Source organism: Callithrix jacchus, chromosome 5 (genome assembly GCF_049354715.1).
Source record: "Callithrix jacchus isolate 240 chromosome 5, calJac240_pri, whole genome shotgun sequence".
Classification (NCBI taxonomy): domain Eukaryota; kingdom Metazoa; phylum Chordata; class Mammalia; order Primates; family Cebidae; genus Callithrix; species Callithrix jacchus.
In genome coordinates this window covers 58313734-58328084 of record NC_133506.1, presented here as the reverse complement: position 1 = coordinate 58328084, position 14351 = coordinate 58313734, and positions in this window count along the sequence as shown.

Here is a 14351-nt window from a genome sequence, read left to right as displayed (position 1 = left end):
CCTGCCTCCAACTTCTGGCTGAGCAGCCAGAGCTCCAGGGAATCGTTAACCGCAGGTAGCCTTGGAAGGCCCACCGCAGGGCGTGGTCGGGCGGGGGGAGGGGCGTGGTCGGGGCGGGGCGTAGGCTCGGGCTACGCGGAGCGGCGCTGGGGAGGGCGGGTCAGGGGCGAGGCCGCCAGTCAAAACGCGTTTATGAGGAGCTTAAGGCTGCATCCAATCAAGTCCGCCATGGCCGCCGGCTCCGCCCTCCCCGCCTCCGCCCCTTTCCCTGTCGGCCACGCCCACCACGGGGCCCCTAGCCAGGGACCCCGCTGCTTAGATATTTTCGCCTCTGCGGGTGTAGGCTCGGCATCGGGCTCTGGGTTCCTTTCCTGGCTTGCCTCCTCCCAGCTGTGTGACCTGGCGAGGCTCTGAGCCTCTTTAGGGTTCCGTGCCCTCCGAGCAATGCGCCAACAGCCCCTTCCCTGGAGGTCTTGGTGAGGGTTGGGTGCTCTGCAGGGTGCCCTGGGCCTGGGCCAGGGCCTGTGCCAGCGCGTTCTGGCGTCCTCCTGACCAACCAGAGCTGGTACTGGTGAGCGCAGCCCCTTAGCCCGTGCAGGCTCTGGTCAGCCTTACCTGCTTGCTTGGCTGTCTGGGACCTGGGCCTCAGCTTCCCCATCTGTTCAGGGGGCCGCTGGTGATACCGGTGCCAGCCATGACCTGGTGGAGATATGGCCCAGTGAGACTTCAAAAGGGCCTAAGCCACTGCTGTCACGTGGGACATCCTCTTCCCTGGAGGAATGAAAGCAGCCCACAGCCACTTAGCACAGAAATGCTCTGGAGATGGGGACCTCATCATTACTCATCTCCTGTTCCCTGGACACCTTGGGGTCCCTGTGCATCCCCTAGGTAAGGGTGCACAACTGATTTCACCACGCCTGCCTTGATGGACAGATTCCATCACGTGTTTCTGCTGTGAGAGTACCTGCCAGGTACTCTCCTCCCTCTGTCTGGGGAGCCTCCTCCCTCGGGGGTCCCCTTCGCCTGTGCCTGTTGAGAAAAGATGGCATAAAAGGGTGAGACAGGGCCCGGACCAGGAGACCCAGGGGTGCTGAGCCTCAGATTGGACCGAGTCCACATGGAGATGTACACTCAGCTTGTCCCAACTGGGGCGGTCTGCCTGCTCTAGTGGGAACCTGGGCAGCGGTGCTGTCTCCAGAGCATACAGGCCTTCCAGGTTATATATCAGTCTTGTGTAAGTCTGGCTAGCGTTAATCATTCCTCAGATCGGTTCTGGGTTCTGGCCAAGTGGACTTTCTTGCTTGGGGAGCTGATGTCATTTCTGGAAGGTGGTGAGCACTGCTAACCAGAGGGTGCCCATCTCTCAGCCCCATGGGGATACCTGGTTCTTGTCCATGAGACAGGTGCAATGGAAGGGATGTTTAGAAGGCTTTGGTCAAACATACCCTTATGTGTCCAATGCCTGTGGTCAGTGTCCTCCCTCTGGCTGAGTCTCTGGGACAGAAGTCGAATTCCACTACAGTGAGACTGACATGGCTGGTGGGACTGCTCCCTCTGCCACTCATGCCTGAGACCCCAGACACTGGAGAAAGAACTCAGCCTTTGGAGCTGGACAGCCGCTGTGGGTTATGTCCCCCCGGTCCACCTGGTCCACCACGGACCATCCCTCTGGGCCTCATCCAGATGTCTGGACACCGAGCACAGCTCTATCGTCCCCTTCCCTGGGCTGAGTGGCCTCGTAGGCGAGGTGCTGGGGACTGCATGGCTGCAAGATGAGGTGGTGGGTGTTCTGACCCAGTACCACAGAGACGGCCTCTTCCTGCCCTGGATGCAGTGTCTTTCGAAGAGGCGTCTTTCCCACACAGCCAGGAGGGAGAGGTTGTTACCTAGCTAACATCTCTCATCTCCCTAGGCCTTCACTTTCTTCCTCTTCAGGGGGAAATTCATGCTGTTAAGGTTCCGATCTAATTATTTCCCTTATGACCAAAGCAGCCTGTGGTTTCAGATAAATTAGAAGTTGGGCTTCGGGGGAACCGTACTGAAGCGACCTGGCCAGGGTTTCTCTGGCGCAGCCACCAGGCTTGCCACCAACACATCACACCTCTAGGGGGCAGGTTCCACCCACTGTTCGGACCCAGATCTTGGCTCCTGTCTGAACCCTGCTGGAGAGAACCAGGCAGTCCCTGGGAATGTGGCAACCACGAGGGGGCGCTCTCATTCGGGAAAGGAAGTCCAATGCTTCACATGGGGCATCCAAAGACTCCCCAAGCTGACCGGAAGCCGGGCTGGACGTGTCTCTGGGTCAGCGCCTGTGATGCTCCCAGCACTGGCCTTACACAAGTATTGTTCCCACGATGTCCCTGCACCGCCACGGCCCTGAGAAGGAGGGGGTTGCAGTGTGCTGGCTCAGCTGCCGGCTCTCCACTGCCTGAGGGGATTCTGGCTGCTTTCAGGGGTTGTCAAATTTAACATAAAAATACCAGGATGCCCAGGTGAAAATGTGAATTTCAGGTAAATATTGAATCATTGTGTAATATAAATATGCCCCAAATATTATTTGTTTGACCAAAGCCTTCTGAACATGCCCTCTGCTGCACAGGGCTCTCATGACCAAGAACCATGTGTCCCCATGAGGCCGGAGGATGGGCACCTTCTGGTTAGCAGAGCTCACCACCTTCCTCATAAAACCCTGTGATGTAATATAGCACAGTGTAATGGAACCCATGGAGATATTTGGGACATACTTACACTGTAAAATCATTCATATTCTCATTTGAATTAAATTTGAATTATCTGAAGTTCAAATGTAACTAGGCCTCCTGTCTTTTGTCTGATGATTCTGCTCTTTTTGCAGGTCAGCAGCTTGATTTGATGTGAAAGGTGGGGCTACATGTGGCCCTTGTTGTCTGAGCAGGTCAGGACAAAGGTGAGGCCCACCCAGGCCCACAGCACCACATCTGCCAGATGCAAGCTGCGTGGGTGAGGGGTGGGGTGGGTGGTGCTGCCTCCACCAGGCGCTCCTTAGGGCTTGTGGAGGGAGGGAGAGACCCAGGCCCTGGCTTTCCAGGTACTGCTTTTGTGGGCATGGAGGATTCCTAGGTAAGGGTGCACAACTGATTTCACCATGCCTGCCTTGATGGACAGATTCCGCCATGTGTTTCTGCTGTGAGAAGCCATGCTGTCCTGGAATCCCCATCCACATGCGTAGCTCTTACCCTCCAGCCTGTGGGATGGGTCAAGAGGAGGAGGAGGAGGAAGAGGACTTACCTTCTGATAGACCCAGGGTGCTCAGAGTCCAGGCCCTGCAACAGCAGACTCAACCTCACCCAGAGACTTGTCAGAAATGGGTATTCTTTCCACATGTGCACATGTGTATACATATGCACAGGCACCTATACACACAGCTACAACACATGCACCCACACCCAGGTGTGCACACATGCACTGTTTGACACACAGATACATGCACACACGTGCACACGGGCAGCGCACTGAGCACCCAGCTCTGCTGCATCAGACATTCTGGGGCGGGGCCGGCACTTCTCCAGGGGTGATGGGTGCAGGCGCCACAGTGGGAGAGGCCAGGCGATTGCCACGCATGCCGTTTTTAAGTTGGCTTAGTTGGCTGGGGGTGCCGAGCTGAGCTTCTCCTCATTGCCTTTTTCTAGTCACCTGGGGGTGATGAGCCTCACGTTTCCTGCCTGCCATGGGATGTGTGGTCCTCTGAGTCCTCAGCTACTGCCCATTGTCACCAGGAACCAAGCTCAGCCAGGCACAGTAATCCCAGCACTTTGAGAGGCTGAGTTGGGAAGACTGCTTGAGTCCAGGAGTTTGAGGCCAGCCTGGAAAACATAGGGAGTCCTCCATCTCTACCAAAAAAATAAAAATAGAAAATCCCCTGGGGCAATTACGACTTTAAAAATGCCCAGGATGGAGACAGGACACTTGCAAAATGCCATGGAGGCTGGCCTGGGTCACGCAATCTTTCAGCTCTCCAGTCAGGTTCCCGTGGATTCACAAGGGGCAGAATTTATTTTTTTAAAAGATGGAAACTTTCCTCATTAATTAGTCTTCTAAAGGCCAGCTCTGCTTTCTTTGTGCAACAAAGGGAAATTATTCTTTGGGTCAACACAGAAAACAGCCAGTGTCCTCTTTGTAAAAGGAGCAATTCTTTTCAGAGGCAGGAAAAGTCCTTCTGAAGTAAGTCCCTCTGCCCAGCATGTCCCCTAAGCCAGGCTCTGCAGCGCCGGGGCTTGGGATGTGTTTTCTGTCTACTTTTAGGAGGGAGATGCTGGGGTTTCAAGGGCCAACCCGGTGGGTGTCAACTGCAGTTCCATGAGGACAGCACAGAAGGGAACTGAGAGGTGTGAGCCTGGCTCCCGTACCGAGCGGGATTGAGGGAAAGGGTGTTGCTTCCCCTTCTGGTGACATTTCAGGATCTGGAGGTAAGGAGGAAAGGCCTGAGAGCTTCTGGAGCAGAACCGAGTCCCTACAGGAATCAGACCCAGAGTGACAGCTGCTGGGATCAGCAACACTGGGGGCTCGAGGACAAAGTTCACAAGGAACTGAGAACCTCAATTGCAGCCCATGTCCTCCTATGTGAGGACAACGTTGTCTGCCAGGGCCTGGGGCGCTCATTGCACCTGAGCCACAGCAGCTGGGAAGAAGGAGTCCACGGGGATGCAAGAACACGGAAGAAGAGTGAAAGCTGAGAGTGAAAGCAAATGGTGCAGAGAGCTGGTGCTCTGCAGAGTCTAGTTTACACAAAAGGGTTTAGGATGGAATTGTATTTCCTGCCCTAGGACACAGACACAGCACTTGGCTTCTCAAAAGATGGTATTTAGGCCGGGTACAGTGGCTCACGCCTGTAATCCCAGCACTTTGGTAGGCTGAGGTGGGCAGATCACCTGAGGTCTGGAGTTCGAGACCAGCCTGACCAACATGGAAAACCCCCATTTTTATTAAAAATACAAAAAGTTAGCCAGGTGTTAATGGCACATGCCTGTAATCCTAGCTACTCGAGAGGCTGAGGTAGGAGAATCGCTTTAACTCAGGAGGCGGAGATTATGGTGAGCTGAGATTGTACCATTGCACTCTAGCCTAGGCAACAAGAGCGAGACTCCATCTAAAAAAAAAAAGATATTTAAATCGTCATAATGCTTAAGTGCTGCTTATCACCATGGCCTGGTGTGTTAGTCAGTTCTCACACTGCTAATAAAGATGTACCTGATACTGGGTAATTTATAAAGAAAGAGGTTTCATTGACTTACAGTTCAGCACAGCTGGGGAGGCCTCAGGGAACTTACACCCATGGCAGAAGGGGAAGCCAGCATGTCCTTCGCAGGGCAGCAGCATGAAGTGCCCAGCAAAAGGGGGAAAAGCAGCTTATAAAACCATCAGGTCTCCTGAGAACTCACTCAGTATCACGAGAACAGCAACCTGGGGTAGCCACTCCATGATTCAGTGACCTGCCCCTGGTCCCTCTCATGACACGTGGGGATCATGAGAACTACAATTCAAGATGAGATTTGGGTGGGGACACAGCCAAACCATATCACCTGTTAAAATCAGCCTGTAGACCAAATAGGAGGTCTCAAATGTATGACTGAACTGAGGCAAATGTCCAAGATCTTAACAACGTGAAGGTGACAAGGAAAAGATGAGGGTGGGGTGTGGCGCGAGGTGGGGAGCCCAGGCTTCCCCTCCATGGAAGTAGTTGGGGGTTACCAGCCAAGAGGCAGAGCTCCCATGCATTGCTTACAGGTATAAAGTATCCACCGGCCACCTGAAAATAATGCAGTAACTGAGAAAAACTGGTGAGAGGAAGGCGGTTAGGAGGGAGTGTCAGTGGCCCAAATGCATCATCTTCCGAGCATGTCTACACTGAGATCAGGAATGAGAAGGTGAGAGCCGAGGTAGGGCTCTTGGGCAGCTCTGCGGGCGGCTGGGTAGAGTGCCCTGGTGAGCCAATCTGTCATATCTGGGTGGTCAGGCTGGCTGTGGCAGTGGCCAAGGCAAGACAGATGGGCATTGCTGGTCCTTCCTGGACACACTGCGCCCTCAGGACGGAGGCTGGTGCTGGCTAGAGTTGAGTGGCCTCTTGTCCTTGCTGCCACCATTGCTTCCCCTTCCGCCATGACTGTTTCCTCAGGACTCCCGGCTATGCCGAACTGTAATTCAATTAAACCTCTTTCCTTTATAAATTACTCAGTCTCAGGTATATCGCTGGGCCTCCCTCTCAGGGCCTCAGACAGTCCTAGCCAGAGGCGTGGGCAGCTGGCCAGGCTGGGGGCGCTCCTGGGCCTCCTGGGCCCTCAGCAGGGCAGGGGGCTTGTGCATCTGCCCACGCCACAGCCACACGGCTCCTCTCCTGTTTACTGGGAGCTGGAGCGAAGCGTCAGGCTTTGTGCCCTGCAAGCTGAGAAATGCCGGTGGGCACTGGGGCCTGCCGGTGGAGGCCGAGCTGACTCCAGCAGCCCTAGGGGGGGTTCCTGAGCTCTGTGCTGAGGTGCACAGGCTTGATGGCCGCATGAGAACCCAGACGACCTGGTGCTTGCTGGGAAACTCCAGGGCAGGCTCCGCGTGGCTTTTGTCTGACTGTCTGGGTCATTAGGGAAAATGTCTTCAGGTGGATTTTTGTTTCCTTGAAGTTCTGGTGATTGAGTCTCCTGGAAGTGAGGTTGGTTTTACCTGGTTGCCTCATAGTCTCAGCAAAGCCTGGAGGGGCTTGGCAGCCGGTGGAAAGGGGCTCTTGAAGCCACTTCCTCGAGGACTCACAGCTGGGCTCTCCTGGTGGGGCAGTGGCTGGCTGAGCGTGGTGAGCAGAAGCTTCTGCCCAGAGTCTCTGGGTCCGTGATGGTTGACAAGCCCCATGGGGCCTCTTTCTCTTTCCCTTGAGTCACTGGGGTTGTGCATGGGTCTCCACCCCGGCCCAGGGGTGCAGGGGTCCTCACGGGACTCAGGGGTCCTCACGGGCGCAGGGATCCTCAGGGGGTGTGGGGGTCCTCATTGGGTGCGGGGGTCCTCAGGGGGTGTGGGGGTCCTCACGGGGCATGGGGGTCCTCGGGGGCGCGGGAGTCCTCAGGGGCGCAGGGGTCCTCAGGGGGTGCAGGGGTCCTCACGGGGCGCAGGGGTCCCCAGGGGGCACGGGGGTCCTCACGGGACACAGGGGTCCTCACAGGGTGCAGGGGTCCTCATGGGTTGCAGGGGTCCTCAGGGGGTGCGGGGGTCCTCACGGGGCATGGGGATCTGGGGGACCTCAGGGAGTGCAGAGGCCCTCACCGCACTTGTTCTATCAACTTCCAGGTCTGGGCAAGAAGACCCCCACCCCACCCCGCCACCGGGTTCCCTGAATTCTCAGGTCTTTGGAGTGAACGCCTGAGGCCTCTGGGCCTTGGGCCTCCTCCAGGTCAGGTGCTGTCGCTGTGGGAGCTGCTTTCTCTTGGCTTGACTTCACAGAGAAAGAAAATCACAGCATTTCCCACACTTCCCCCAAGCCTTGACTATCACAGTTCACTCAAAGTTGTCAACAGACGCAGGCACACACAGACCCAACTGTGGGCTCCGGTGGCCTCCTTCAGGAGAGCCAGCAGCAGGCCGGGGTGCCCCAGGGCCCACCGGCCCAGCACTCCTGCCCCTCCCCTGCTCCAGCTGTGGGCACTGGGGGCTGCCCCCCGGCCCACCCTCCTTCATCTCCTCACCCGTGCCTTATCTTAAGACCTATCACTGCCATGTCTTACCCATCCATCCCTCCCCTCGCCCACCTCCACCTATCTGTCCATTCCCCCCACTCTGTGTCACGCCACCCTCCATCTCCCCGCCCTGTTCCACCCACCCCACTCCATCCACTCTCCAGCCCCTCCCACCTCCACCCAGGTTGTCCCTCCTGCAGTACTTGGTGTGTTTTAGTCTTTGGTAAATTTAGACAAAAATGCAGAGTGTTTCCTTCACAGTTAGTTGTATCTGGACGCTGTGCACACAGGTGCATGCGATACTAGGCTCTTGACTTTGCTGTCTGATGTTTTTCAAAATAAAAAGTTGAAGAATATAAACACTTGTCTCTATTCTGTTGAAAACGATGATTGCCAAAACTGAGCAAGTGATCGTGCCCCAGTAAAATCATTCAGTGATAGAGAAGTCCCTGCTGAAGTGTCCCCACTGAGGCGGCCCTGCTAAGAGCCCTGACTCCCTGCCCTGGCAGGCTTGGGTTTCAGTCACTCCCTAATCAAAAACCACACAAGCAGAAGCCGCCTCTCCCACTCCAGGGCCCCTCTCCCTTCGCAGCCTCTCCCACCCCGCCCCTCTCCCTTCGCAGCCTCTCCCACCCCGGCCCCTCTCCCTTCACAGCGCGGCCCATCCTAGAGGCCAGGCTGTGTTGACCCCTGAAGAGCTCTGCTGGAGACATCCTCACACTGAGAGCCTGAGGGGGGGCCTCGCTGGGCTGGGAGCTTGAGGAAGGTGGCCCACTGGAGTGGCTGCTCCCGGACATGCTGTCTTCTGCACCGGGTTTCCTCGGCTTTCTGGCAGGTGACGCCCCAGGAGCAGCTGCTGGTGTTGGTGGGGAGCCCCCAGCTCCTCACCTTGGGGTGCAAGGTTTATATACTACCTCGAGGGCCCCAGAGGGGCTGTGCCCTAGCAGCCCCAAGTGTTGCCTCTCTTCTTCCGCCACCTACTCATGCGGTGTGGACTGGAGAACACTGAGCCAACCGCTTCTCTCCGAACAGCCGCCTCTGTGGGATCTGGGGCTCCAATCCTGGGCCATGTCAGGCACTGAGCAGACTTCGTGCAGGGGTGCAGGAAACCCATGGGAGGAGCGAGGAATCTGACTTTGCAGCGAGGACGCAGCGGCCAGGATGCTGGGCTAGGCCGCTGCCTTTGTGATTTTGTTCATTTATTTTTTTGAGACCAAGTCTCATTCTGTCACCCAGGCTGGAGTGCAGTGGTGTGATCTCAGCTCACTGCAACCTCCACCTCCTGGATTCAAGTGATTTGCCTGCCTCAGCATCCCGAGTAGCTGGAATTACAGACACCTGCCCACACACCCAGCTAATTTTTGTATTTTTAGTAGAGATGGGGTTTCACCATATTGGCCAGGCTGGTCTTGAACTCCTGACCTCAAATAATCTGCCCACCTCAGCCTCCCAAAGTGCTGGGATTACAGGTGTGAGCCACTGTGCCCAGTCTCTTTTGTGATTTTTTTTCTTTTTTTAAAGATGTGGTTTCACCATGTGGTCAGGCTGATCTTGAACTCCCGACCTCAGGTTGTTTGCCCGCCTTGGCCTCCAAAGTGCTTGAATTACATGTGTGAGCTACCACACCCGGCCCTCTTTTGTGATTTTTGACACAAGTTTCTAATTTCAGGAAATGGGGTCCTGGCACATCCACCGAAGAATTTCATGTCCTTGAAATCACCTGCAACAGGTTCCTGCAAAGCAAACCCTTCTGGGCTTGAGGAGGAAACGGACCCAGAACATTTAGCCCATCTGAGCACACTTTCTGGTTATCTGAGAGGCTGAGGCCTCCCCGTTCTCCATTCAGACCTCGGAGACAGCTTGCTCAGGAGGAGCTGGGTATGGCCTGTGAGCTCCTGGAATCAGGCAGCTCCTGCAGGGGCCAGATGGTCCTGGGCTGGCAGAGGCGGCTGCTGCCGTCCTGAGGATGGTGGGACCTTGCGTCTACCTGGGCTCTGCACAGGGGCACACTGTGGGTGCTTTGACTGGCAGTGTCTCAAAAACTCAACTCAAGGCTCGAGAGCAGATTTGTCCTCCACTACATGTGCATGTGAGCAAGGAGAGAATGCAAAGCTTTCTTCATAGCCAACTGGGTGAAAACAATGGACCTTTCCATCAGCAGAGCGGGCAAGGGGGATACCCCTTGTTTCCCACTGCAGCTGGGACAGATGATAACACATGTAGCAGCGTTAACCAACATCCATCTTTCAGCTCAGCCTCTGAAGGTCAGAGGTGCTCCCGGGTTCTTCTGGTTTCTCTGTTCGGGGTCTCATGAGGCTGAACTTGAGGTTTCAGCGAGCAGGGTTCTTACTGGGAAGCAGCAGGGTTCTTACTGGGAGGCTCTGGGAAGAGCTGACTCCCTGCTCCAAGACTATTGTCAGAATCCAGGACCTGCAGTCACAGGACTTGAGTCCCACATCCTTGCTGGCTGTTGGCCAAAGGCCGTTCCCAGCTTCTGGAGGCTGCTCTGTTCTCTGGCTCGTGGCTTCATCCTCCATCTTCAGAGCAAACCCAGGTCAAGTCCTCACCTCGAATCTCTGCCTCTGCCTCCTATCTCCTGGCTCGGCCTCCCCGGAGAAGCTGGCCGATTCGTTTTCTTTTAAGGGTTCATACACTGGGCTTGTCAGGGGAATAGGGGATTATCCCTCACCTCAACCTTAACCACAGCTGCCACATCTCCTTCCCTTGCCACCAACAGAGACACTTTCCCATCTGTGGGTTTGCAGAGGGAGTAGTCGCTGGCCCTTTTGTTACTTAGGCCTGGAAAGTTAGGGTTTTCCTTTCAATTTAGTTCTAGTAAATCAGCGTGAAACAGCCTTAGGTTCCCCACCACACCCTATTCTCTTGCCTCAAAGGGACAAACTGTCCTTCTGTGAGAAAGGAGGGACCATTCCCCCATCCCCTAGGAGCATGTAAACGCCTCCCGGGGCTGCTTCAGGGGAGGCCTGGGGCTGGGAGGAGTGGACTTTGCTTTGCCTCCTGTGTAAGGCTCCGTGTGCCCATATTACCTACTGGAAATTATACTCTTATTTATAAATTATATACTTTTGAAAAACACAAAACATGAAGACAAGACTCAGAACACGTCCTGGTCACGGCTCACATGGAGGCTGGTAGATTGGGAAGCTATTTGGGGCTTCCTGGCAAGTGACCAGTGAAGGCCTTTTCAAGCCACCCTGGACCCCTGCCTGGAGCTCACCTGGAGCCCACAGGCAGCCGCAGTGTCCGTTAGAATTCTCCTTAGACTGGGCATGAGGCTGGCTTTCCCGAGGGATGGGAAGGCGGCGGCCGGCTCGCTTTGCTGGCTGCACCTCCGTGGGTGGAGGCAGGCAGGGCGTCCAAGGCTGTGCCCAGAGAGGGGCGTGCCTAGAAAGGGGTGTGCCCGGAGAGGGGTGTGCCCAGAGTGGGATGTACCCGGAGTGGGGGCCAGGCCTCACTATTCTTCTGACAGGTGTGATGTCTTGGGGTGCAGCATGCTGACTCCCTTGGTGGCACCTGGGCTCTTCTCTGAGCAGATGCCTTATCTGCCTGCAAGAGTCAACAGCAAAGCCGAAGCCAGGAATAAGTGTGGTGGCAGGTGGAGACAGCATCCCATGCAGGGGGCTCCATGGGTTCCTCCCTTGCCACTTCCTAGTCACACGGAGTTGGAGCATCTATGGGTGTCAGGGCAATACACTGAAAAACAAGGTCTCCTACTAACCCAGACCTCTTCACTAGGGTAGAGAGAAAGAAAACCATTTGCCATTGACTGAGCATGAAACCAGGATGCCATGTGCACTGTGTGTAAGCTGCTGAGAGTTTGCAAAGACAGAGAGATCTCAGCCTGCACACGGCCGGGCGGATGCAGCCCGCTACATGCACGCTCTCCTTGAAAGACAAACAGAAGCTCATCTTCCAGACTCCATCTCACATCCACCTGGAGACTGGGGTGACCATCTGTGCCAGCTAATTGGCTTTATCCAAAGGAAAAACAAATTCCTCCTATTTCTACTACAAGAGGTGGTTCTGAGGCATCAAGCCCACCAGAGTGAGGCTCCTGGCCTTGGGCAGGGAGGGGAACAGGTTTTCCTTGATGTCCACGTTTCAAACATGGTGCATCCTGCCCCTGGGAAAGACCCCGGCTGGCGCCCAGGCAAGGAGCTTATTCAGCTTTAAAAAAATTTACCCACATTTATCCAGGCGGGGGACTCACACCTGTAATCCCAGCACTTTGGGAGGCTGAGGTGGGCTGATCATGAGGTCAGGAGTTCAAGACCTTCCTGGCCAACATGGTGAAACCCGGTCTCTACTGAAATACACAAAATCAGCCGGGCGTATGCCTGTAGTCCCAGCTACTTGGGAGGCTGAGGCAGGGGAATTGCTTGAACTCAGGCGGCGGAGGCTGCAGTGAGCCAAGATTGCACCACTGCACTCTGGCCTGGGAACAGAGCAAGACTCCGTCTCAAAAAAAAAAAAAAAAGATTTACCCGCATTCAAAGAATCCACAATGAAAGGTTTCTGCAGTAAAAGCTGAAAGAAAGGAGGAGTCTGTTTTCACTTTTGCAGAAAGGAAGATGAATTTTTTAAATGTTTTCATTTGTGTTGATCCTTCCAGGGACCAGCAGCAAGGTGTCCATCTGTCTGGCCCTGTAGCAGCACAGACAAGCTCATGTCGGCACACAGGGTGTGGGAGGGTGGGTGCTCCCAGTGCAGAGTGTTCCTGGCTCCCAGTCTCTGCCTTGCCACTTCTCACAGCGGGGTGATCCAGCCTACAGTGCAGCCGCCCTTGAGCCTCAGTTTCCCCCTCATGAAATAACTGCGTGGCCAGTCCCTTCCTCAGGTGCTGTGGCAGGGAGGAGACTGCAGGGGATTGGTGAGCAAGGGGACTTCAGCTACTGTGGGCACCAAGGACTGTGGGCAAGGCTCTTGCTTTCCAAAGGGAAGGTGGGGGCTGTGGGAGGCTGCAGGATGGGTGTCACTCACAGGGGAGCAGGGCAGGGAGAGGGCCTGTGGCAAGTTTTTGGATCAGAGGGACATCAGCACAGGGCTAGAACCCTGAGGGTGAGCTGGGAAGGTCAGCGGAGGGCTCAGGGCCTGAGCTCTGTCTCCTGTCCCAGCTACCCTGTTGAGGTGGCTCCTGGGGGCCGACGCTGCCTCTCACAACTGTTGATGAGCCCAGAAGGGGCAGCCGGGGGCTGTCCTGGCTGCGGCTGGGATGGGGGACAGGGGCCAGGATCCCAGGGCAAAAAAGGGTGGTTGTTAAGGTTCATGCCACACCCAAAATCCGAGGCGGATTCTCTTTCTTGCTGTACCAGTCAGGGCCCAGGGAACTGGCCACTCAGAGACATGGCCCCCCCCCCTTCACTCCTCTCCTCATCTGTAAATGGAGACAGAGAGGGGTCATTGTCTGCGGTCACCAGAGGCCAGCGAGGCTGGGCCCCAGAGCCACTGCCAAATGCAGGCTCCCAGGCCTTCCCAGACACTGCAGTGTGGGCGTCCGAGACCCAGAGAGGCAGCCTCATGCGCCAGAGCAGGGAGCCAAACCATGGGCACCCAAGTCCTCTCACCCCGACCCCCTTGATTTGCTGCTCCCTTCTGGGCTTGGGGCACACAGTAGGTGCTCATTAAATGTGTGTTGAGTGAAACAGACAAGTGCACACTGGTAGAGTGGGGGCTGTGGGGACAGGCACAGGAGCACAGGGGCTGTAATCAGGGCCAGGCTGTGTGGTGCAGGGGCCCTGGAGGAGGGGTTATCAGCCTTGGGTCACCTCCTGCAGGCCAGGGTCCATGACATGAGACAAGAGAGAGGACCACGCCATCCATCAGATAGGCTGGGGGCCATGCCATCAGACAGGCTGGGGGCCATGCCATCAGACAGACCAGGGACCATGCCATCAGACAGGCTGGGGGCCATGCCATCAGACAGGCCAGGGACCATGCCATCAGACAGACAGGCCAGGGACCACGCCATCAGACATCAGACAGGCCACGGACCATGCCCTTAGATAGACAGGCTGGGGACCACACCATCAGACAGGCCAGGGACAATGCCATGGGCCCTGAGTGTAGTCTGCTGTGCAGCTGGTCAGGGAACCCAGAGTTGCCCATCAGTGCCACCTCCCTGAGGCCTTGGCCAGTGTCATTCTCTAATGCAGACAGATGGCTGGGGCATGAGCAGGAGCCAGAATGCGGCGGAGCAGGAACTGGGTGACCATGGTGACCTGGGCCATAGAGAAGTGATTGATTTGGACAAACGGAGCCAGCAGTATGGGCCCCAAGCCACCATGGCTCCCTGTGCGAACCCAGGGCTCTGCTGGCCTGGTGGGACAGACTCCATGGACAGGGGTGGCTCATGGAGCAGGAAGTCATGTCACCCCTAGCAGTGATGCTCCAGGAGCTTCAGAATAGGATCCTGATCCCTCCTCCCTGAACTATCTCCTTTTTCCTGTCCCATCTCCTCCTCCCTGTCCTGCCCCCTGCTGTCTGTTGTACCTGTTGGCCTCATCTGGGCTGAAGCCAGTGACTGCCTGAGGGGGTGAGGGGAAACAGTAGAAAGCAGTGGCTCCCTCCTGCCTTCAAGGGCACCCCTGAAGGGCCATATCCACTGTGGACCCCATTGGTGTCAGCCAAGGTTTGTAGAGG